The sequence below is a fragment of the Macaca mulatta genome, chromosome 5, assembly GCF_049350105.2.
Source record: "Macaca mulatta isolate MMU2019108-1 chromosome 5, T2T-MMU8v2.0, whole genome shotgun sequence".
NCBI classification, from domain to species: domain Eukaryota; kingdom Metazoa; phylum Chordata; class Mammalia; order Primates; family Cercopithecidae; genus Macaca; species Macaca mulatta.
Window position 1 is genome coordinate 195,516,004 of NC_133410.1, and position 26,319 is coordinate 195,542,322.

Consider the following 26,319-nt stretch of genomic DNA (forward strand, 5'->3'; position numbering starts at 1 on the left):
GCCCAAATCTGCACAGCTCGGGAAAGTTGTCTTCCTGCTGAATGAATCCGTTTTCTGCTTTCTGGGAAGATTGAGAATCATGATTATGCACCCTGCCTCCTCAGGGCAAATCCCACTCCGACCTTACTTACGACTTGGAGTTTGGCAGAAACTTCCGTGTTCTGACAGCACCTTGCCTCTCTGGCGGTAGTAGATTGACCAGGGATATTGATGGCTCCGTAATTCCAGGGAGATCATGACAGCCAACACTGTTGAGAGCTTCCCATAAGCCATCGTCTTTGAAGCCCTTAATATGTGTGAGTTTGTTTAACCCTGACGATGATACGCTTTGGAATAGATACCACTATTATCTCCATTTTCCAAATGAAGATCCTGAAATGGAAGTGCTTTACTGAAGACCACACATCTGGTAGTGGCAGGGCTGCAGTGCAGCGTGGCTCTCGAATATGTGTACTACATCGTAGGCATAGGATTAAGACAATCTGAGGACAGTTATTGGCCCAAAGTTGGGCCCAGGACATAAACCAGGCCAACAGGAGCTATTTCCTGGAATTTTTCAAACAGAATCTAGAGAATAAGGTGAAGGATGTTTCTGACGGGCAGGGTGAGAGGTGTCAGCCACAGTTCTGTCAGGTCATATTTCCTGCCAGGCTGAGGAAGCTCGTCCGAGAGATGGAAGCTAACACATGTGGAGAGTAGAGATTGGAGAAGGCAGGAGTGTCGTGGGAGGGGCACTTGGCTATATACCTGCTGTTCCCTGCAAAGCTTTTAGTCAATTACATTTTTCTCCCTTTCCTTTTCTTTTTCATATGTAAATCAAAGGAGATTGCTTAATTTAAAAAATTATTGATAAGAGCAAATCCCTACTTAGCTCTTACTATGAGTTAGGCATGGTTATAAGTGCTTTTTATTTTATTTATACCACTTAATCCTTAAGATAATCTAACGCAATAGGTTCTAGTTTCAATTCCCATTTTATAAAGGAGAAAACAGGGGCAAACTTACCCAAAGGTATTATGGTTAATACCGTGACTACCTGATGTAGTCAAACTAGAACCCAGGTCTGTTTGACTCGGAACTTGGTTCTTAGCTCCATGCCCCACATTCCCCACATGACCTAGGACGGAGAATCTCCATTAACAGTGAAAACAAAATCATTCCCAAGTGATTCAAAAATACTATCAGAGACAGTGTTTATATCACCTCTATGGAGCTGACAAGATCTAGGAGTGACAATTAGCTGTTGGCATTACCATAGTAAATACTTTAATATCAATAGTGATCACATATATTTTTATATTCATTAATAATAATGATTATTATTTTTATAAAGTGCAGTGCACTTTAAGAAATTAGAAAAAATATTCTGATTTATTTTCCTCAAATTATGTAAGAATATTTTTATGGATAAAAAAATGATAATTTAGAAACAATTAAAACTTGAAATAATTAGTAAATAAATTGGATATGGGTTTCACTGAAATAACGTTCTGGAAGTTCAAGCTAGGCTTTTAACTCTCAGTCACATGTGCTTTCTTATAAGCCACTAGAAAAGTGTCATGTAAATACAAATTAGTCTCATCCTAAAAGGCAAAGCAAACAGCGAAACATGTACCCAGTGAACGTAATGAGCAGTCACACTTAAGCTCAGGTTTAAGCTATGGGAATATTCTTTTTATCCTTCAGCAATAAATCCTGTTTTGACTGAATTGTAGTGTTTGGATAATTGATCCAATTCTCTTCACATGCGCATTTATTATTAGTGTTCTACATGGTCTAGCTAAACCCCAGTGATTCATGAAGAGCAATCATAACCGTAGAAATCAGTCTCCAAAATGTACTTCCAAAGCGCAGGCCAAGCATTTCAATAAGCTGCAGCCCGCACGTACCATTAATCCTGCATGCTGCTTTGTAAGTGTGGCCTATTGGATTATTTTCAAGGCCATTTCTCCATGTGTTCAACTAGAGAGCAAGCTCTTTAAAGGATGGACCTCAAAGGAGTATCATGAAAGAAAATATGTAATATTGCAAAGTGCTTAGCCCTTTATAACTCTCTTTTCGTTTTTATTCATTCAACAAGTTTTCACTGACCACCTCCTTGGTGCCAGGCCTGAGGCTCTGGAGATACAAGCAGTGAGCAAGAAGTGGACATGGGCCCCATCCCAACAGAGCTTACATTCTCAGGGAGGGAAGCAGCCCATAAGCACACCAGCAAGCAAGCAAGCAAGTCTGCAACAGTAATTAGTGCTCCGACGGAAAGTGTGGCATGCACTGCCCCAGATCCGTCCTTGGGGAGGAGATGTGGAGGCTGAAGCTTGAATGGTGAGACAAGCTGGCCTTATGAAGAACTGGGCAGGAGTGTTCTGGGTCCCAGGAGCGGTTGGGACAAAAGCACTGTGGTTGAAAAGCACTTGCTCCATTTAAGAATCAGAAAGGACGTCCATGGGGTTGTGGAACCGCGAGTGAGGTTGAAGAAGAGTGGGAAGATTGGGAATGGAACGGTAGGAGAGTTTTGGAAAGGGGCCACGTGGTTTATGTCCTAAATCAGAGGTGGACACACTTTCCCTCCAAGAGCCAGGGAGTAGATGTTTTGGACTTGGTGGACTGTGTGGTCGCCATGGTGACTACTCAGTTCTGCAGCTGTGATGCAAAAGCAGCCACGGGCGACGTGGAAATGAACGGGCATGGTGTCTGCCCACACAGCTTTATTTATTGGAACAATAAACTGGGAATTTTATTATTAAACCTCTTTAAAAGATAACCCGGCCTTTATGGAAATACGACGATGATATGATAACCAAGAAGAGTCCAAATCCCCTGTGCAGTTCGGGCAGGGCTCTCAGCGCGGGGTCAGGTTCAAAGAAACGCCAGCCCCACACCACAACGTCCTTGTAAAGCTGTTGTGAATCTGTATGGAGGTACCTCAAAAAAATACCAAGAAAGGTTCCTGAAATACTTGTTTATTATGTTTTTTCACTTATTTCACATACCGACAGAGCTGTTGCCTAGATCTTTTCTTCAGTTTTAACTTATCTGTTATTGATATGTTATATTGATTGATACCACATATCAATAACATTTATATTCTGTATAATTATACATATTTTTGGAGTACATGTGATATTTTAATACAACATATTGTATATTAAAATATATTGTATATATATTTATGTATAATATACAATATGTTGTATACTAAAATATCACATGTACTCCAAAAATATGTATAATCATACACAATACAATGTATAATGATCAAATCAGGGTGATTAGGATCTCCATCACCTCAAACATTGATCTTTCCCTTGTGTTGGTAACATTCAAAATCCTTCTTTCTAACTATTTAAAAATATACAAAAAATTACCATAATTTCCCTCCTGTACTATTGAATATTAGAACTGATTTTCTTCTGTCTCATCGTGCTTGTGTACCCATTAATCAAATCTCTATCTGCCCCACTCCACACCCTTTCTGGTCCCTGGCAGCCATCATTCTACTCTCTAGTTCCATGAGATAATTATTTTTTTTGGCTCCTCCATGAGTAAGAACATGTGATATTTGTTTTTCTGCACTTGGCTTATTTCACTTCATATAATGACCTCTAGTTCCATCCATGCTGCTGTGCATTATAAGACTTCATTCTTTTTTATGGCTGAATAGTACTCCATTGTGTATATGTATCACATTTTCTTTGTCCATTCGCCTGTTGATGGATACTGAGGCAGATTCCATTTCTTGGCTATTGTGAATAGTGCTGCATGTCGTCTAGCTCTTGCTTCCTCTCTCCAAACTTCTCCATACTCACCAAATCCAGCCCAGGTGGACTGTAATTATTGTACCCATTAAGTCTTCGGAATCTATCGTTTCCCTTTATTCCAGGAGTTTTCAGGGTTCACTGAGTCCACTGCTTTTTAAATGATACATAGTCCTCAACATGTCTCCTTTTTCTCCTTCCCTATTTCAGTTTACATGAACCGTACATGCAATTAATTGCTTTCAAACACCCCAACCTCCCTTGCCACTTTCTCAATGTCATTTTCACCAGCAAAATCCCTAACTTGGTTAAACCCAACTGTCTGTGTATTAAACGTGGCTGGAGAAGAACACACACCCTGGTTGGCTGCATTCTGTCTAAAACCATCCGTAAATCTCCAGTGGCAGTTTACATGACCCTACAATCCAGGTATCTTTGCCTATCCAGTTTAACTTGTTCAGTTTTTGAAACAATTTTTTGCCCTTTTTTTCCCAGATATTTCCAAAGGTTTAAAATTTCAGCAAATTATCTTGTCACATATGTAATTGAGAGCACAGAAGTTCTCAGAATGAAACTTTCTCTTTGTTCACTGTCAACTCTGCCTAAATTCTTCTGTCTCTACGCACTCACTTTGTCTTCTCTCCTGTGGTGGTGGATGAAGATCCCTGGCTCCGATCAAAGGCAGCTCCTCACTGGTGCTCTGTATCTTGCCCTTCTCCACTTCTAGGGACTTTTACCCAGCAAAGAATCCTCCTTTTTGTGCATCTCAGTTTCCCGTCTTCTTCTGAATTCTTATCATCAGCTTGCTCCATAAATTCACGGCTTAAGAAAACTCTCCCTCGAGCACACTGACCCATGTCTTCCTGCAGCTACTGGCCCATTTCTCTAATTCTTTACTTCACATTTTCTTTACAACCCAAGGCATCTGGGCTTCCATTAGCACCATTCCACTGAAACTGTTCCTGTCCAGGTCACCAGTGGTACCAAAGATGCTGAAGGCACCTGTGGTGTTGGCCAGTCCAAGGGTCACTTCTCTCTCCTGGTTGTACTTTGCCTCTCAGACACATTTGACATCCATTCTGTTCTGAAGATCTTTTTCCACCACATTGCAATTCTATGCTTTTCTTTTTTGTACTTCACTGATCACTGCATTCTTCTAAGTCAAACTGTTGTCTCCTCTTTTTATGCTGAGCACCTAAATATTTGGGCCTCAGAGTTTAGTTTTAGGTCCTGTAGTCTTCAGTATCCAAACTTTCCCTAGGATAGCTCATCCAATATGGAGCTCTTAATACTATGTATATGCTAATGATGCTAATATTTATACCCTCAGCCTAACCCATTCAAACTCATGTGGCTGCCTTCCTATTTGACACTGTTGCTTGGATGTCTAATAGACAGCTCAGTTAACCTGTGCAAAAGGAAACGCTTGTCGATTTTTAAAAATCCCTAAATTGATTACTCCTCCTACCTTTTTATCCACCCAGTTATTAAAGACTGAAATCTAGAAACCACCCTTGATCTTTTTTACCCTCAGACTCCATATCTGACCCAATAATGAGTCTTGCTAATTCTATCACCAAGATGTATCTGGTATTGGTCTACTTTTCATCTCTGTGGAAACCTCCATACTCCATGTCATCATCATCACCACATGGAATACAAAAGCTTCCTAATCAGTGCCTTGTTTCCACTCTGGCTCCCATTAATCTGTTTTATCTTCTATTTTGTTTTTACAAGCTAGCATAGTTCTTCGAATAGCCTGAAGCAGATCACGTTATGTTATGTCTCTGCTCAAAATCTTTCAACGGCTTCTAATGCCTTTTGCTTCAAAGGAATCAAATTGAAATCCTTCATCAGAGCGTACAGGACCCTGTTTTCTCTCCATCTTTGTCTCTACTATTGTCCGTCTCGGTCACTGCAGTCCAACTAGTAGGTACTGACTGACTTGCATCATTTGCGTATCAACTTCCTGCCAAGGCATCCACAGACCACTCAATTTAAAGTAATTCAATCCTAGTCAAGTTTTAATATTATTAATCTGAACTATTTTAATATTAATAAGACTATTCTGTGTTACCTTAATATTATTATTCTGTATTATAGACTTCTAGTCTGTGTTATAGACTCTAGTCTTCAGTCATATCTGAAATTATTTTGTTGACACGAGTACACAAGAGTGGAGGCCTCATTTGTTTAGGTCCTCTGTGGTATTCCAGCACCTAGAACTATGTCTAGAGCAGGATAGAGACTCAGTAAATGTTAGATCAATGTATGATGCCTTTTACTTTCCTAGATTCGCCAACTCTGCATCTCTTACCTTTACATTCAACCTTCACATTAAAGGCCCAAGAACTGGTCAGGCAAAGACAGCCTTCTCCTCTGCACACAGAAGGTAGAACAGGGCCACGACTGTATTAATATTTTACTCTAGTAATTAATAAAGCCATCATTTACGGAGATTTCTCATGTGCTTTTATCCATTCTTTAATTTACCCTGTCAACCACCTTGCAATGTGTATTATTGGAAATCTAGTTTTTGCTGTATGTTTTCCCCTTCCTAAGGGGGCCACCCGTTCCTGATTCTGTGCAGCTCTCCGGCACCTCCAGGTCTGGTGGAAAAATCTTGCTTCCCTGGACCAAATGCTGGACCCATGAACTGGAGAGTCAGGGTTCGCCTTCTCCCTGGAAACATTAATTGGTTCAGGGATAGTCACATGATCCAAATATGACTAATTGTTCCTCTTTGGAAAGCTTGTTGGAAAGAGTAGGAAAGTTGCAATCTTTTTTCTGACAGGTTCAGAATTACATAGGACCTGACATATTATGGCCTCTGTCTGGAAATGAAGCCCATCCCAGAAAAAGCAGGCATGAGTGATGGAGAGCGCACTCGTCTGAGTTCACGGACACTGCCTGAGTGAACCCGTGCTTGCTATCTTCCACACTTTTCACAAAGCTGTGGTAAAAAGTCTTTTTGTACCTAAGCTAATTTGAGTTGCATTCCACAAACCCTTGACTAATTCAATTATTAGTCTTATTTTTTAACTGGGGAAAATGAAACTTAAAGTTAAGATACTTGCCAGGAAGGAAATACTTGAGCAAATCTTTCTTTAGTAAATAGGATAGGTCTAATATGGACAAGCATTTTAATTATTTTGATGATATTTAATTTTTTCCACTTTAAAAACATTTTATTAGGTTTTTTTTCTTAGTGTATATACAAAATTCACTCAGGAAAAAACCATCTTACATTAAGGTAATTCTTTGGATTTTTTACACATATATATGTATATTTTTTTTTCTCAAAGCCCATTGTTTAGTCACTAGAGTGAAGTTCATTAAAGAATTGACAGCAATTGGAAATTATGTAAAATGATATAGGAGTCAAGAGAAGGATTAATGAAATTTGGTAGTTGATACTCACAATTAAAGTAAATGTGCAAAATTGATTACTTTACCTCAAGACAGTACTATCTTTCAGGAAAGTAAAACAAAAAATGTGTCTCCTCTATACTGGCTACATTCTAAATTACATAGACTGAACATGAAAGACAAATGGACTTATGGGTTAAGAGACAAGAAGGGTACTCCCGTTCTTATTTTACACTATTGGTAAATATTCGAGTGTGCCAATAAGCAAAAGGAACATCAGTTAATTCAGAAAGGAGAATGCGCAAACTGAACTGTTCTGTGACTGATGGGAGAGGCTGATAGAATTCACAGATTATTGGAATACTAATCGCACCACATTGGCAGCCTCGTCAAATACCATTTTGCTTTTTAGGTGGTTATACCCTTCACTCACTTAATCAAATCAGAAAACTTGGTCATCTTAGATTCCCCACCCCTTTTGTCCACCTTCCCTGTCATTACCGTTTAAAATGGGCTCCCTTGTCTTAGAGTGTGTGTCTCGAAAGCAACCTTGGCTGCATGCTACCCTGGCGCAGCATCTCCTGCTTGCCCAATCTCAGGGTCTCATCTTCGTGCATCAGGCTCTGCCTGTGACAGTCCAGCCTCCGTAGAGCAGCCTCCATAGAGCCACGAAGATTTATTTAAAAGAACACGCTGAATTGCACCACGTTGGTGCTTAACTCTTGAAATCTCTGTTACCTGAAGAGTAAAGTTCAAAAATAGACTCCTTAGAGAAGTACTTATTTGTTAGGAGCGTAGTTGGAGATGATGGTACCAGGAGAGATGAGATATGGGCCTTCCTGTAAGGTATTGGTGTAAGGTTGTGTGATTGGGAGGGTGGGGTGATATCCAAAAGCAGCCGTCTTCATAGAACACGGAAAGCTTGTTACAGATAGGGACCAGAGCCCAGTGAATCTCAAAGGGACAGGACTTAGCATCGCCTCTGTTTTCAGAAAGGCTTCCTGGAGGAAAGATGACAAGTTGAGGCTCAAAAAGTCATCCAGGCTCAGACAAGAAAGAAGCATAGATTATTATCCAGGCAGTCATAAGAGCAGGAGAAAAGGTACGAAGAGTTTTTCAATAATGGCAAACAGTTCAGTATTATGAAAACATAAACAATGATGTAGGAAGCTGAGGCTCAGAGGGATGGAGAAGGAAGTAGGAGTGAATAATTCATGAAGATCACATACATCACATAGCCCTTTAACCTCTACTGATCGCATACTCTGCTGAGGATACAGAATAAACCAGAAAGGAAGCTCGCCCAGCTTGTCTGGAGTTAGCAATCTATAGCTTTAGAGCCAAATACATAAAAGTAGTGCAAGTTCTGATGAATACTATGAAGGAAAATGTAAGTTATTGATATAAAAAGTGAGAGGATAGATGTACTTCAAATGGGATGGCCAGGGATGGGCTCTCTGGGCAGGTCTCATTTGAAAACAAGACGAAACTAGTACATGCAAAATTGGAGAGGGTTCTATTGCAAGGACCCTATGCTAAGAAAGAGCTTGACTTCTTGCAGAACCAAAGGAAGACCATTGTGCCTACAAAAGCAAGTGGGGATTGGGGAAGCGGCCAGAAATGAGATTGATGAGCTAATGCACCTTCTTCTCAAGGCCCTGGAGAGCATGGTAAATTATATGGATTTCACTTCAAGTTCAGTGAGAAACCTTCTGATGATCTTAAACAAGCAAGCATACACCATGGTATGGAGTTTGCATATCTTGAGTAATGGGGAATCAATAATCGGTTTTAATCAGGGAAGTTCATGACCACATCTAAGAAGATTCACTCCAGAGGTTGGATGAAGAGTGTTATAAACATGAAATAAGACTAGGGTAAAATGTATTGATTGGGAGGACATTGTAGTTATGCAGGCAACAGATCTTGAGGCTGGTATTTGTATAGAGAAAAGGACACAACTGAAAAATATTTTAGGCTAGGTGCGGTGGCTCATGCCTGTAATCCCAGCACTTTGGGAGGCCGAGGTGGGCAGATCACCTGAGATCAGGAGTTCGAGACCAGCCTGACCAACATGGAGAAACCTGTTTCTACTAAGAAAATACAAAATTGGCTGGGCGTGGTGGCGCCTGCCTGTAATTCCAGCTACTCAGGAGACTGAGGCAGGAGAATCACTTGAACCTGGGAGGTGGAGGTTTCAGTGAGCTGAGATCGCACCATTGCACTCCAGCCTGGGCAACAAGAATGAAACTCCATTTAAAAAAAAAAAAAAAAACAAAAAATAAGCAAAAAAAAAAATTTAGAGGTAAAATTACCAAATGTTATAATTAGCTATCTGAAAGAGTGAGTGTAATAAAAGAGAGAAAGTAGTTTAGAATAAGAGTTGATTTTATGACATGGTGAATAATAATGCCATGAGCTGGTATTAGATAACACAAGAAAAGGGCACATTTGGAGGAGATCATTACACTATCCCTTGAATTTTGAGAGTTTGAGATATTGTGGAATAGCTAAGTGGTTATCGATAGGTGGAAGTTGGATGTAGAAATCTAAAATTCAGAGAAGAGCAAGCTAGAGAGACAGATATCAAAGACATCATCATATATATATTTGGCAGTTCAAACTATGAGTGAATATGAAAAGAACATAGAATGAGAAGAAAAGTAGAACAAGAGCTGAATTTTGAACGACATCAACATTAAATGGCAGGTAGAGGAGGGCCCTCATTCTGAGAGAGAATGAGTGGTAAACGAGGGAAGTGAACACGTGTGAAGCCAGGGAAGTGGAAAGGACTCAGAAGGAGAACACACATGACACGCAAACGCAACAGGAGACCCACTGAGATAAGGATGCAAAAGCGTCCCAGAAAATTGGCAATAACAGGGTCAGTGATGTTGGTCAGAGCAGGGAGAGCGCAATGGTGGGGCAGAATTAGGACTGCAGTGGGATTAGGCAGGAGGAGGGGAGATGAAGTAATTCTAAGAACATGGATCAGTCTTCATGAAGGGAAGGGTAGAAAAGAAAGAGCATGGTAGCTGGTGAGGGGTACCCATTTGTTTAGTTCTTTTAATTATGCAAGACATTTCAAGCTTTTTATAGACTAAAGGGAAAACACGAGAAAAAAGGACAGATTAATGCAAAAGATAATTCATTAAGTATGATCCCAGAGAACAAGCAAAGAGCTTGGAATCAGAGTCCCTGAGAAGAGTAGCAGAGAACACCAATCTGGAAGTAGGGTCAATCACAGAGGAACCTTGAGGGACTGACAGGTCAGCTCTTCAGCACAGAGCCAGGAGTACTCACCCTCTGCCCCAGTCTGTCTTAAAGCCTCTTTGCACCACTCTCTTCTCCACAGATTCTCAGTCCTTTCCACACCTACAAGTTCTGCTTTAGCCACCAGAGAACCAAGTCTCCAAGGAACACCATACACTTTCATCCTTGTGTTATTCCATGGTCTCCATCATCTTCCCTTTTAACTCCCCTCCCCAAATCTACTCTCTTGTCCTATGTCTTAGTCCCTTTGGGCTGCAATAACAAGACATCTGAGACTGGGTGATTGATGAAGAACATAGATTTATTGTCTACAGTTCTGGTGGCTGGGAAATCCAAGATCAAAGCACCAACAGATACAGTGTCTGATATGGGCCTGTTCCTCAGGAATGGCATCTCCTCGCAGTGTCCTTCCAGGGAGGAAGAAGCAAGGATGCCCCCTGGGAGGGAACTAATCTCATTTGTGAGGGTGGGACCTTCATGACTTAATCTCTTCCAAATGGCACACTTCTTAATACCATCATATCAGGTATTAGGTTACAACATATGGACTTTAGGGGCCACTAGCGTTCAGTCCATACCACCTAACTTTGGCCTAACACTCATCCCTTCACCCAAAGTTAACATGGGGAAATATTTTCATTATACTTCAGATCTTATAAAAATGTTTTCTCCTACTAGTCATCTAGATGCACATAAATAAACAATACTTCCTTTCCCACATTCCCATGGATGTGTTTGAAACCTAGCTAGAATGGGACTTCTGTGAGGCCAGGAGTCATGCTCTATTTATCTCTCAACCTTTGGTGTCTGGTGCAATGCCTGGCACGTGCCCGACATTGTGTTGAAGGACAGGATGCATATCTACAGTCTTCATGTTAAAGATGGAAGCCTTGATGTCTCCCCTTAAAATTATTCGTCTAATAACTTACATACCTTCTCTAGCTCAGAAACTTAAAAAGCATGCTTAGTAATATGCAGAACCCCTTGTAACTCTACTTGATGGATGCTCTCCTCTTTTGCATCTTCCTATTATCTCATAACATGAAGCTGAATAACAGCCATGTATGTGTAATTAATAAAATATGCAAATATTTTGTATCATTATCTTCAGCTTACAAATCAGAATGAAAAATTGTTATATTTAGTGTGTCTGGTTGTGCAGCTTTCTTCAAATGCCTCTCCTCTCCCTGACCCTTACTGTGAAAATTAATTGGGTATCTCCTCTGACTGCTCCATTCATTCATCAAACATTTATTGCCAGGCACACAGATAACAGTAAGAATAGATCTTCCTTCCAAGGAATGCACAGTCTAATAGACAGCAGTGGGAAATAATGACAAAATTGTTTTCTTTTAGCAGAATTTTTATCTACAGAGCAAAGAATTACAACTCTAGATCATTGCCCTGGAATTTCTTTGTTGGAGATCATCCCCAGATGGTTGGGACTCTGTCTGAAGGTTTCCTGATTCTGCCTTTGGTGGTTGTGTACAAGGCATGTGAGATAGTCTTAGGTGAACTATCCTTGGTGGCAGCTGATGCCTTCCTCTGCTTCCACAGAGTATTCTAGGAGCAGGGTGAGAGAATGGGCCTGCTTTTTCCAGCACTCAACAATCCTGCAAGGGACGAGGTAAGGTTCCTGCTCCTGTACCTATTACTTTCCTTGTTTTTCTCTGAGTGAATGGAATACTAACCTAATTGACTCAGAAGAAGAAGGCTGCAGTAGAAGACTGGCTACATTTACTTACTAATAAGTATCATTGGCTTCCTACTTCACCGGGCTGACTTGAAAAGAAAGCCAGCAGATATCTGTCTTTACGCTCTTCTTTTTTTTACATGTGAATGCTGGCTGCTTTCATTTTGTGGTCACCTGGTGGTAAGATTCTTTCTTGGGAAAAGGATTAGATTATTAGGTCTAGTCTAAGCAATCTGTTCCAGTTTGATTTACAAATAGCTAGGATTTGGGGTCTAGCCCAATTAATAATGAACTGGCATTTGGATTTACCTTTCATCTGTATCCCTTAGGCATTCCGTCAGAGAAGGGTGGCTGTGCCAAGGCAAGATTCGGGTGTCCCTTACAACTCTGCAGAAAACAACATCGTACTGCTTTTGAAGCCACTCTTTAAAGCCTTAAATGCTTTCCTATCAATGGGGCCAACAATAAAAATATATATTGGTTATATTTTTATATACGTTGATGTAATTATAATTGATGTATAATTGATATAATTATAGAATCAAAAAAACTAGACTGACATACAGTTTATTAAATTTTTCGTCTGTCAAATTATTTCATGTTACATGTGACTGATTTAGTGATGATTAGTAATTTATACGGGATTCTTTCTTCTACCCCATTGCAAGAGACTAACAAGCACGACCCAGTTGAATGGAGTCTCTGCTTGGAGACCAGGCCATGATTTCAGACTATCCTCACACTTATAAGAAGAAACATTTAATTAAAAGACTTTTAAGTCATTCAGAGAATGGAAATCAATTATTTCTCTTCTGGGAGAAACTGGTAAAAATTGGACTTTAAAAAAATTACATACAATAGGAGCTCTTGAGTAGAGCTATTGTTAGACTTTAGGGGTAATTATCAAGGAAAATGCTAAGCTTCTTTCATTAAAGACTTGTAAAAACTCTCTTGGTTAGACAGAGTTTTTCCTGAAATAAAGAGAATAACTTTTATAAATTTTGTGTTTTTTTCCAATACCGTAATACTATGCCAAATTAATATTTCTATAACTGCATTTGGTACCATCTTTACTATGAAAAAATATACTTTAAGAAATCTCTTTTCTCAAATATATGCAGTAATGAAAGTTTGTAATCTAGTTTTCCTTCCCTGGTACAGTTAATGATGGTTTCATTACCCAAAGAACTCAATAAACCAACTGTTTCATTATTGCTGACAAACAACTTGATCAATAAAACTGCTAACTTCACAAAATGCAAAGGTTTCTAGGTGAGAGGAGAGAAAATGTGACTCTAGATGTTTTAATCTTTCCATATCAATCAAGAAAAATCCTTAGAGCCCCATGCATGTCTCCAGGAAAAATTATGTGTGTGCATGTGTGTGTGTGTCTGTGTGCATGTTTGTGTGTGTGTGTTTGAGGAGCTAAAGGATAAGAGTCATTAACTTCCATAAGTCACTCATACCATATAGAAAATAAGATGTCAATATGATTCTATACAATACAAATACATAAAACTATGTTTATTTTCTTGGAGAATAACTTACTTTAGTCATTTCTTTAATCTTTGAAGTGCTTCTTTTCAAATAGTTAATCACATTTTATGATTGTATGTTGGTTGGCAAATTTGCAGATAGCTGTTACAAATTGTATATTTTATTTCAATTCTCAACCTAAAATAATATATAATTTATTGGATGATGATTATTCTGCAATTTAACATTTTCTAAAGACTTGCTGTTTTACAACTGTATGGATACTTAATACAGTGATAAAAAGTTCTCAGTATGTTAGATAAGAATACAAATAGCGGATCACGAGGTCAGGAGATCGAGACCATCCTGGCTAACACGGTGAAACCCCGTCTCTACTAAAAAAAATACCAAAAACTAGCCGGGCGCGGTGGCGGCACCTGTAGTCCCAGCTACTCGGGAGGCTGAGGCAGGAGAATGGTGGGAACCCGGGAGGCGGAGCTTGCAGTGAGCTGAGATCCGGCCACTGCACTCCAGCCTGGGCGACAGAGCGAGACTCCGTCTCAAAAAAAATAAAAAAATAAAAAAATAAAAAAAGAAGAATACAAATAGCAATAACACAACCTTTTGGCCTCTGACCCTCAGTTGATTTTATGAAGTCCTTCTGTGTTCATAAACAAAACACTGTTGTCCCTATCAAAGACTCACTTGACTTTTTCCATTTTCTCTTTAGCAAAAATGAAGCGGTATTCACTGTGGCAGGTAGGAGCAGTAGCCTGCTGTGCAGTAGAAAGTCAACCTATGGACCAGGCCCCGTGGCTCATGCCTATAATCCCAGCACTTTGGGAGGCCAGTGCAGGCGGATCACCTGAGGTCAGGAGTTCGAGACTAGCCTGGCCAACATGGCAAAACCCTGTCTCTACCAAAACTACGAAAATTAGCAGGGCATGGTGGTGTGAGCCTGTAATCCCAGCTACTTAGGAGGCTGGGGCAGAAGAATCACTTGAACCCAGAAGGTGGAGGTTTCAGTGAGCCAAGATCATGCCACTGCACTCTAGTCTGGGCTACAGAGCAAGACTCCATCTCACAAAAAATAAAATAAAAAAATAAAGGAAGTCGGCACATGAGTTTTAACTTGTTGAAACCTTAACTACTCATAGTCCACTGTTGACTGGAAGCCTTATCAATGATATAAACAGTCAATTAACACATATTTTGTATGTTGTATTTGTTATTTGTGGCATTATTACAATAAAGTAAACTAGAGAAAAGAAAACGTTACTTAAAAAATCATAAGGAGGAGAAATATATTCACTGTTCAGTAAGTGCAAGTGGACCATCATAAGGTCTTTATCCTCGTCTTCATGTTGAGTAGACTAAGTAGAAGGAGGAAGAGGAGGGGTTGGTCTTGCTGTCTCAGGGTGGCAGAGGCAGAAGAAAATTTGCTTATAAGGGCATCTGTGCAGTTCAAACCTGCATTGTTCAAGGGTCAACCTTATAGAGAAAAGTCGTGGAGAACAAGGAGGGTGCTGGATATTCATTTAATCCAGGACATTCATTTACTCACCCACTCCAGATGTCTGCATGTCTGCTGTCATATGTGCTAGATATCAATCTCATACTTAATGTGATACTGCCCACATATAAAGTTTTAAGCCTTCCAGTGTATTTCAGTAGTCAATATGAGGGCTAAATAAATACGAGTAGTTCATATATTTATGCATGAACATGATACATTTATAAAATGATATGAGAATGTGGAGACTGTGGGTCTGATGATCAGGCATAGAGACAGAGAAGTGATTTAAGATAATAACATCTTTCCTAACACAATGAAAATGTAAACATTTACCCAAACCCAGATGAAGCATTTAGAACCTTGGAAGGAAACAAAAGGTCATTTGTTTTCTTACACTTGTACTCTATCCACTTCAAGATCGGAAATAAAAATGATAAAGAGATATTGCTATGTTGGGTCGTGGAGTTTAACCTCAAATTACACACTGTCTTTGTCTTGATCATCATTCCCTGGTTATGGAACTAAATTCCTACCAGAAGTCAAATCACCCTTCGGTAGTAAATTAAGCACTGAGGAATATACAAATTTTGTTTTAAATCCTGGAAGAATCCCATGCCAATTGTGTGTATGGGGGGTGTGTTTTACATGGTGGGCTCCAAGCCAACTCTTCAAGATTCTGCTCAGCTCTGCTCCAGATCCCTACCAGACACCCGAGACCCCACCTGAAGAGCTGTCCGCACGGAGGCCTCAGGCCGTACCCATGGTCTCTGCAGTGTTACTCCTGCAGTGCTGAGCGAATCTTGCTCATCTTACTGGCATTGAGCTTTGTGCCAGACCTGGGGGTAGTAACAAGGCTGTTAGTGTCTTGGGGAGCTTTTCAAAGTCACGATCATAAACAAGCTTTAAAGCTGGGGTCTCCAAAAATCAAAGAACAAGATGACATACCTTCCAGAGAGAAAATTTGCTTTCTGTGCTACAGAGTTGCTGCCAATAGACACCTTTGGATGACTACATGAGGCTGCGCCTTTGGATTAAAACAAGAGATATTCATTTAATCACCTGTTCCAGATGTTCGCATATCTGCTGTCATGTAGGCTTCTCCAAAAGTGAGGTTTAATAAGGAAGAGAGTTTTTAGACAGCACCCCCCTTTTTCTCCATGACTGTTCTCCGTACAGCTGACCCTTGAACAACGCAGGTTTGAACAGCACAGATGCTCTTCTATGCAAATTCCCTTCTTCCTCTCCCACCCGTGAGACAGCAAGACTGATCCTTCCCCTTCCTCTTTCTCCTCAGCCTACTCAACGTGAAGATGACAAGGATGAAAACCTTTGTGAGGGTCCACTTCCACTTACTGAACAGTGAATACATTTTCTCTTTCCTATGATTTTTCAAATAACATTTTCATTTCTCTAACTGGTTTATTATAATAGTACTGTATATAACACATACAACATAAATATATGTGTTAATCGATTGTTTATATCGTTGACAAGGCTTCCAGTCCACAGTCGGCCATGAGTAACTAAGGTTTTAAGGAGTTAAAAGTCATATGCGGACTTTTACCGCACAGGGGCTGGTGCTCCCACCCCCGGCGCCTCCCCACCATTGTTCAAGGGTCAATGGACATGGAAGTTTAGTGGGTTTGGGGCTAAAGAACTGTGGAGAGCGCTACGAAGATTCTGACTGTGATGGCATTTAATAACACACATCAAACTGTCAGATACTGTTTTACTTAGGTGGAAAAATCTCAGCCTAACATCCTGTGGTCCCTGCCTTTCCTCATTTCCCTCTACCTCCTACTCTCCCCCAGCCTGGAGACCTTCCCACAGTAGAATTACTCCACTTGACATTAAGGATTTTATTTGGTTTCAAGAATGCTTCTCTTTTTTCCTTCTTTCTTCCCTTGTGGCTCCCTCTGTTTCTCTTTTTCCCGTCTTCCTTTTCTGTGTCTTTATTTTAATATTCACGGGAGCCAATATTCACAGGAGCAGGAAGCAAGTTCTCCTAGCCGCACGCGGAATGCAAATGTCCAAATGTTGCGCGTGGGAAATAAATCGAATTTCTGAGGGTTAAACGAAGGTCAGTTTGAACAGTTAAAATGTCTGAAAATAAAATGCAGCAATCAATTATATTCAGATGTGTGTGTGTTAAACATCATTTTAGCGTCCCATCTAAGCCTGTTTGCTTCGTTTTTCTGCTTTGTTTTTTTTTTTTTTTTTTGCACATCAGGGTGATGGTTTCAATAGCTCTTTTGCACCAATTAGTAACAGGCCACAGTAGGAGAATCAACCTTTTGTCTGCCTCATCTGACTCTTTGCCCCATTGTCCCCCCTCAGACCCCATCAGTATGGGGAAGGAGGCCCAGCCAGTGCTGGTGGAAACAGAGAGAATCATTCCTGTAACTGGAGGGCCTTTCCGGCACGCAGGTTTCCCTGGGACTTCTGGCTTCTCTGCACCCACAGTAGCATTTGCTGGCGATAGAAAAGCGATTCTTGTTAGGTTATCCTCACTGGTGCCTGCAGAGTCTTGAAAACAGGGAGGACAGCGCCGTCCACCTCCTGCACGCAGCAGTCTCCGCTGGAGGTAGCGGTCCGGAGAGCCTAAGTTCCGCAGCTTGTTTTAGCCTTCAGAAAAAACCGCTTTCTTTCTGTAGCTTAACTGCTTGGCCCTCAGGGCAGCCAGCTGTTGTACACTGCTTGTGCAGAGGTCACCGAGGGGTGAGTGAGCATAGGGAAACCTTACAATACATATTTTATATACTTCAGATCACTAATGAGAGCTACACAAACAGATCCATTTGAATATCTACCCCGTGGGGCTATATTTCTGTTACCAGTTTCTGGTAACAGCCGGGATCAAAAACTAAGATCTTTTAAACACACCTGACTGATCAAAAATATGCCTAAGTAAGTATTCTGCACTGGTGTTGTATATTTTATTATTCTCATTATGTTTCCTTTTTGAATTCTTTTTTAAGCGTTATTGAGGTCTAATTGACAAATAAAAATTGTATCTACTTAAGATGTGCAATGTGTACATTGTAAAATAATCACCACAATCAAGCTAATTAGCATTAACTTGATTTTGTATATTTTTGGCTCTGTATATTTTAAATTAGACAAAAAGTTAGCCTTGGTTTTGATAAAAGAAAAACTTCGGCTGGATTAAATGTAAAGGCGTTCAATTGAGTAATGAACAATTTGTGAATCAGGCGGCCTTCCCAGCCAGAGGAGGCTCAGAGACCCCAGCGCAGCCATGCGGGGGAAGAAGATTTATGGAGAAAGGAGCGTGAGGAACAGAAAACAGAAGTGAGGTACAGACACAGCTGGATGGGTGGCAGCTCGGCGTTTGCCTTATGTGAACACGGTTTAAACAGCTGGCTACATTTGATTGGCCGAAACTAGGTGACTGGCACAGGCATAGGCTACAGTCCATTAAGCCTCCACCTGTTAAAGTTCACCATGTGCAGAAATACCTTTAGGCCGAACTCAAATGTGTAAGGAGGCAGCTTAGGGCTAACCTTGATTTAACAGTTTCACATTTTTCAACAGAAGTGTAAACAACATAATTTAAGCAAGAGAGAAGAGAGGTCATCTAAAAAGAAGAGAAACGGCATTTATAAGAACCACTTGGCATTAACTCTATTTTTGTAGAACCTGGCTTTTTTTAGGGTATTATTTTAAAAGTGTTCAAATGATATCAAAGCTGCCATTGTTTACATTTAAAAAATGTTAATGTGGATACTTAAAAATGTCTAGTATCCCAATACTTCAATAATATCCCAATACTTTGATCTGTACCCCAAATATAATATGTCGTTTTATAAAATTATTATATAATCTTGCTGGGGTATTCTTGTCACTCACCATTACGGAAGAGAAAACCGACTCGGAGAGGAGTGGACATTTGGTCTTCTTCACAGTATGAATAAATAGTAGACCCAGGACTGAGGGAGCTCTTTTTATATCCCTGAAATCTTTTGTATGTTTGAAATGTATTGATCACTAAAATTTTTTCTTCCTCTTTGATGAAGTGGAGCCATAGTGACCCCAAAAGAAACTGATTTAGAAGAGTTTCTTCTAAAGCTCTCCCCTCGGACTTGACCATGGGTGTGTCTGAATGTTTCCCAGCTGGCTCCACACCAAGTCTGAATGCGCCCAAGCAGGTCACGAAATTGAAATGATTATAAAGCTCTGTATCAGAAAAGGAGGAGAAACCCAAGGGGCAGCATGCCAAGATGCACGAGTCCACGCTTTTCTGAGCCTGCCAGCATCCTCTGCCTCTCCTGCTTGCAGAGGTTGTTAGACACCCCGGGCTTGGCTCAGTCCTGCTGCCCAGTTGGAATCAAATCTCAAGAGAGAGACAAACGCTGTAAGGAGTATGACCTTCTACAGCAAGACAGCAAAGGTGCAAAGGAGGGAAGATGCTAGATAGCGCGTGTGTTTTAAGGAAATGCGAATATTAAATGAGAAAAAAAGAGTATTAGTTTTTTTAAAAACGGGAGTGTACAGGTATGCAACAACATGAGAAAACACAGCACAAAACAAAACTTAAGAAGCATTGCTGGCTCTTCAGTTAAAACCTACACAATGGCCCTAATACAAATGATTGCCATATTGAATTAGTCCTGAGTTGAAATTGAAACTCATGACTAGTGTTTTATGCATTTTGCTTAAATCACCAAATACAAGCGACTGAATTGAACTGTTTTATCCCTTCTACTACAAATTCCTAAATTATACAAATTCCTTCATTTCCTTCTTTCCTTCTTCCTTTCCCCTCCCTCCCTCCTTCCTTCCTTCCTTTCTTTCTTTCTCTTTCTTTCTTTCTTTCTTTCTTTCCTTTTTCTTTCTTTCCTTCTCTCTTTCTCTTTCTTTTTTTCTTCTTTCTTTCATCTCTCTCTCTCTTTCTCCCTTTTTATACACTTAGTCATGCTATAAATAGTAAGAGGTAAAAGAAATAAAAACAAAAATAATTACAGGCCCAAATTTATTATCTTCGAAGGAAATTACAAAGAGAAGAAACAAGAGGGATTTCCCTCCATCGTGTTTCTATACATGCACAATATTCCAACTAAAGTGTGTTACCAGTGATCGATGTTATTTTTACAAACAAAGTGAGTGGTTTGAAGAAAGTGGAAAGATGTGTCTTCTAAGAAAACCACAGTTACGTGAGTGGTAAACGGAAACAGCGAGACTCTTACCTTCTAAGCTATGGGGTCTGTTAGCTCTGCATCCTTGTATCTCAGTGACTCAGGGCAGGTCCCTAAGCCTCCTTGAGAACCTTGTTTTCAGTATTCATGGAAAAGGAGGTAAGTGATACAAGCGAGGGTGTCCGCGGTGGGGCACATTGCTTATGTGCGGTTCTATTATTACTGGTATTAGAAATCTGAACTCTTATGTTTCAGTAACCGGAAAATTTTTGGAAAAGGCATCCCTGGAGCCATGGTTGTCAACATGTTTAAACATCTGTTTATAGCATTCTTGCCCCTTACTGGGGCAACTTCTCCTGTAGTTTAGTGACAGAAGTTGGGGGTAATTCTTGGTACCTTCTTGCAGGTAATTCCCAAAAGTCACTGGTGCTCTAAGGGACCCGCTCGTCCTCACCCGATAACCCTTCACCAGGAAGCAGCAAATGCTAACGACTCTCTACACTTGCACTCACTCTCACGACCTATCCCTGCTGGGCCTGTGGTCACCCAAGAGGGCTTTGCTCCCAGGCCGTCGGAGGGTCCCTGCTACATGACTCACTAACTGCCCTGTCTGGCACAATCTGAGACTTGGTGCAGATCCTTTTCCACAATCCAGACTCTAGATAGCAGACATTTCGCAGAGCCCATCCTACTTGGTTCCCTTGCCATGTGTATTCCTAAAGAAAAATCATTTCAGTGCAAATATGAGACACTTTTTGGTGTGTGTGTGTGTGTGTGTGTGTATGAGACATAAGAAATGTAAAAAGTGAATGGTCATATTTTTAAAAAGCAACGAAAATGGGCCGGGTGCGGTAGTCCTAGCACTTTGGGAGGCCGAGGTGGACGGATCATGAGGTCAGGAGATCAACAACGTCCTGGCCAATATAGTGAAACTCCGTCTCTACTAAAAATACAAAAATTAGCTGGGGATGGTAGCGTGCCCCTGTAATCCCTGCTTCTCAGGAGGCTGAGGGCTGAGGCAGGAGAATCACTTGAACCAACTTGAACCAGGGAGTTGGAGGTTGCAGTGAGCCGAGATCGCACCACTGCACTGCAGCCTGGGCGACAGAGCAAGACACTGTCTCAAAAAAAAAAAAAAGCAACAAAAATGAGGAGAGTATATTAAGATCTGGTTAGACTTATTAATTAGATCTACAGAGGAAATTCCTACAGAGCCGTGCAGGCCCGTTCTTGGAGTCCTGGAAATGCACTCATTTCTTGATGGCTCTGGGGATGCCTTTCTCACTCTCACTCTCTGATTGTGCTTGACCTGGCAGCTGCTGACTCCATCCTACTCTGGTTACACAGGGTTAGAGGAATGCTAATTACCCGAGGATACCGTGCCATCCGCACAGTATCCGGGAGAAAATAACAAGAACAACTCCCGGCATCTGAGAAAAACAGACATTTGTAGGTGTAAGTGCCGGGCTCAAAGGTACTCGTGCTGTGTGGGCACATATTTGGACAGGAATGTAGATCCTTTTATCCTACCCACTATAGAGGCGTCTGATACGTAGATGCCCCCAGCCAGAGAGCGCTAACCCTGTGCCCTCCCGCAGGAGGGGGGGGTCTCAGCAAGCGTCTGTTCTTGTCACAGGTAAGGTCTCTGAGGCTTGGAAAGGGTTATGTCATTTATGTAGTTTAACACAGACAGTAAAAGTTTAATTGGGGAGGAAAAAAAAAAGTTCTGAATTTTTACTTTATGGGGCATTGTTCCTTAAATTTTTGGGTTTTTGTGCTTTCTTATAACATTAAAATATATTCACCACTTTTTCTTGTTTTCTCAGAATCTGCAACATGGATAAAATTCTATCTCTGCATCTTGCAGGTATTAAAATCCAGTTCCCTGCATGCATGCCCCAGTTTAAGCGGATGGCTGATCCTATCCTCGTCATCCTGAACTTTTTAGCTTTCTTTAAGAGATGATAAATGAGGGAACAAAAGGATCTTCCTTTGCATGACAGCAGCACTTTTGGGAGGCTGAACATGTATCTCTGACTCAAGGCTGAGTTATTATAAGAAAAACAGAAAAGGAAGGAAGAAGGTTTTAATTTCCCACTGTTGAAGACAGTTTGTCAGGATGAGAGACGGACAGATGGAGCGTGCACAGACCTGCGCTTCTCTTCGGGGATGAATAGGGCAAGTGTTTCATTCATGACGTCTTCAAAGCATTGCCCGGAATGCAAAATGACATGGTTTTTCTGGAATACTAGTCTGTTTGAAAGGCCAAGGAAAGGTGATACATTTTGAATGCACATTTGGGTGCCTTCAAGGTCTCCTTCTACAACCAGAATGGAGATGTCCCTGAAAGGCTGTCCACAGAGAAAAAAGAAATCTGGTTAAAATTCCGTTCTTCCAGATTTTATTTTTTTGCCTGCATTGTATAATTGAAGATGTCTTCTAAGCAGAAACAGACCTTTGTTTCATGTGGGAAAAAAATACACAGACTGCTGAGAAATACAGATAACAAGAAGATTGCTGCCACTTCCCAGTTAAGGAATGCGTTGTTTTCACCCACAGAGGTCCCTGCTGCCTGTGACTCTGTCACAAGAATCAATCCATCTGTCTTTCTGCCACCACAGACATCTCCCTAAATTAATCTAATCTTGTTTCTATTCTTAAAATCCTTTGGATGGCTTCTTGTTAATAGATAATTGAAGTTTAGTACTACAGTCTTTCTATCTCTATTTCCTTCCTGATTGTCAAATCACTATGACCCAATAAATCTCACTTAATTTTTTTAATTGTATGGAAATTTAAAAATGACACGTTTTATCATGTGCCTGGGTTGTTCTACCCGTCTTTTCAAAGTTCTTTCCATTTTTCAAAGTCTAGCTCAGCACCTACATCTTCAAATGGTAAAGCTTCTCTAATTTTTTTTGCATGAAATGAATATGCCCATCGAATCAGGATGAGCCACTCAGGTGTGTGACTGATGTCACACTGGACCTTGAGCTCAGAAGGGCCCACCTGGTGCAGGGTTTAATTCTCTTCTGTTGTCATCTTGAAATTTGAAGAAGGGGCCCCACATTTTCATTTTGCACTGGACTCACAAACTATATAGCCAGTCCTGCCTCCAGCACTCCTAAAGTTAACAATTTCATATCTCTGCTCCAATAATTCTCATCCACATCATTGTTTGGAAGTTACCTTTGTAACTCCCACTAGATTGGGAGCTCTAGGAAGCCACAGATCTTATTTGTTGAGTTTCAACAAGTGTCGAGAAGGGTAGTGTGCACAGATTACAGCTGCTGATGAGAAGGTAAGAATATTCTGTCAGAGTTCATCAGAACAGAACTGAATAGAGCCAACATCTCCTGAGAATAATGGTGCTATGTTCTGAGTGTTTGTGTCTCCCCAAAATTCATATGCTGAAATCTCATTCCCAACGTGTTGGTATGAAGAGGTGGGGAATTTGAGAGCTGAGTAGGTCTTGAGCAGGGAGCCCTCATGGTTAGGATTAGCGTCCTTATGAAAGAGGCCTGACAGAGCTTATGCCCTTTTACCACATAGAAGGTGCCATCTATGAAGAACTAGCTCTCAGGAGACACCAAATCTTCTGGCGCCTTGCTCTTGGACTTCCCAGCCTCCAGAACTGCGAGCAATACGTTTCTGTTGTATATAAATTACCTAGTCAAAGGTATTTTGTTACAGCAGCCAGAATGGATTAAGACAAATAGTAAAGAGAACAAAGAAGTTTTGCACACGTAGTATGCACCAAGCAGTGTGCTTTGCACTGTGCAAGAAAATCCAACCTGGTTCTCACAACATGAAGCATAGGTACTATATGATGGCTTCCGTTTCCAGAGGAAGAAACTAAGACATAGAGAGGGAAGGTGTCCAAGGTCACACACTAAGCAGCAGTAGCAGGAGTCACTGTCCGTTCTGGCTCCTAGAAAATCGATGAGTCTGTATTCATAACTCATAGAAAATTGTGACATTTTCATGCAATAAAAAACCTAAGAATGTTCTGACTGTAACCAAGCCCAAGGCAGCAAAATTGTTTTCTCTTGCAGTCCCAACCCTGAGTTTACAAAATCCTTCCAAACACACCCAGATTTTGAGTTGTCAAATAAGTTTCTAACAAGAAAACTTCTCTTTTTAGTTTATGGCAACATTTTACTAAGCCTGCCTGCAACTCCCTAAGCCACTCCTTTAACAAAAATACTATCTTTTTACTTTCGAGTTTTTTAAGCAAAAAAATTTATATATTTGGAGAAAAGTGTTTCACAGACAAGCCAGAAAATCTAGGGAGAAAGAGATATTGCAGAGTCTGCTGAGAAAGAGGATTGGGTGGAAGTCAAACCCATGTCAGCACTCCATATGGGAGCTCCGACACAGCCATGAAGAAGGCCACCATTCCCCATTAGCTTCTGAGCACTTGTAAGGCATCAAATTCGAGGAGACAACTACCAAGGGTTAACATCAAAGGATATTTTACTGAGTTGAGTTCATCGGCAGTTTCTACTTATTAATTTATTGTTGAAATTATATGCTTCATTTCTGTTGCAGGCCTTCTTTTTTACTGCTCAATCCAAATATGTGCCATGGGCAAGATACATACAGTGCTTTGAATACATTACTATAAGAACTTTCATTCCAAATCAAGATATCATTCTGAATCATTCCCTTCAAGATATTTCCAAAAGCATCACACATAGGCTATAGCCCCCAATATGTACTGTTGTCTTTGATACAGAGAGACTGTTCAATAAAAAACCTCACTGTGCCTGTCCTTCATGTTTTTCAGCTAATTAAGTGTTCCAAAGCTTAGGTCTTTTATGATTGTGGATAAGGATTGTTATTCACCTCAATAGTTTTGAGGAAAAGATAATGCTTCTGTTCTCTCTTTGTCAGGGACCACTCTTACCACATCTTGGGTTTCCTGCAGCTTTGAATTTTTTTCAACATTGTTTTCTTAAATCTTTAAATGAATTGCATTCCTCTCCCCTCTAATGAGCAAAATATGAAGAAATGAATGACTGGATATTATACTTGGATACAAATAAAGGACTGATATAGCATCTATTCACTTCTGCAAGGTTGCTCCAGCCTACCTACGTGTATACCTACTCTCCACTCATGAGAATCAAAGTTCCCTTCAGATAGGAATTCCTTCCTTCCTTCCTTCCTTCCTTCCTTCCTTCCTTCCTTCCTTCCTTCCTTCCTTCCTTCCTTCCTCCCTCCCTCCCTTCCTCCCTCCTTCCCTTTCTCTTTCTTTCTTTCTTTCTTTCTTTCTTTCTTTCTTTCTTTCTTTCTTTCTTTCCTTCCTTCCTTCCCTCCTTCCTCTTTCTTTATTCCTTCCTTCCTTTCTTTCCTTCCTTCCTTCCTTCCTTCCTTCCTTTCTTTCTTTCTTTCTTTCTTTCTTTCTTTCTTTCTTTCTTTCTTTCTTTTTCTCTCTCTTTTTCCTTCCTTCCTTCCTTCCCTCTTTCTTTCTTTCTTTCTTTCTTTCTTTCTTTCTTTCTTTCTTTCTTTCTTTCTTTCTTTCTTTCTTTCTTTCTTTCTTTCTTTCTTTCTTTTTCTTTCTTTCTTTCTTTCTTTCTTTCTTTCTTTCTTTCTTTCTTTCTTTCTTTCTGTCTCTCTCTCTCTCTCTCTCTCTCTCTCTCTCTCTCTCCTTCCTTCCTTCCTTCCTTCCTTCCTTTTTTTTTTTGCAGAATTTTGCTGTCATTCAGGCTGGAGTGCAGTGGCATGATCTCAGCTCACTGCAACCTCTGCCTCCCAGGTTCAAGCAATTCTCATGGCTCAGCCTCCTGAGTAGCTGGGATTACAGACACACACCACTAAGCTCAGCTGATTTTTTGTGTTTTAGTAGAGACAGGGTTTCACCATGCTGGTCAAGCTGGTCTCGAACTCCTGAGTTCAGGCAATCCGCCTGTCTTGGCCTCCCAAGGTGCTAGGATTACAGGCGTTCAGCCATCGTGCCCTGCCCAGTTAGGGATTTTGAAGTAACAGTAATGACAAGCTGCTCTAGGGTCTGATGTTCCCATGTGGTCCCCGTTGGGTACAGTTTTAATCCTAATTTTGGAAACTTAACACCAGGTATAT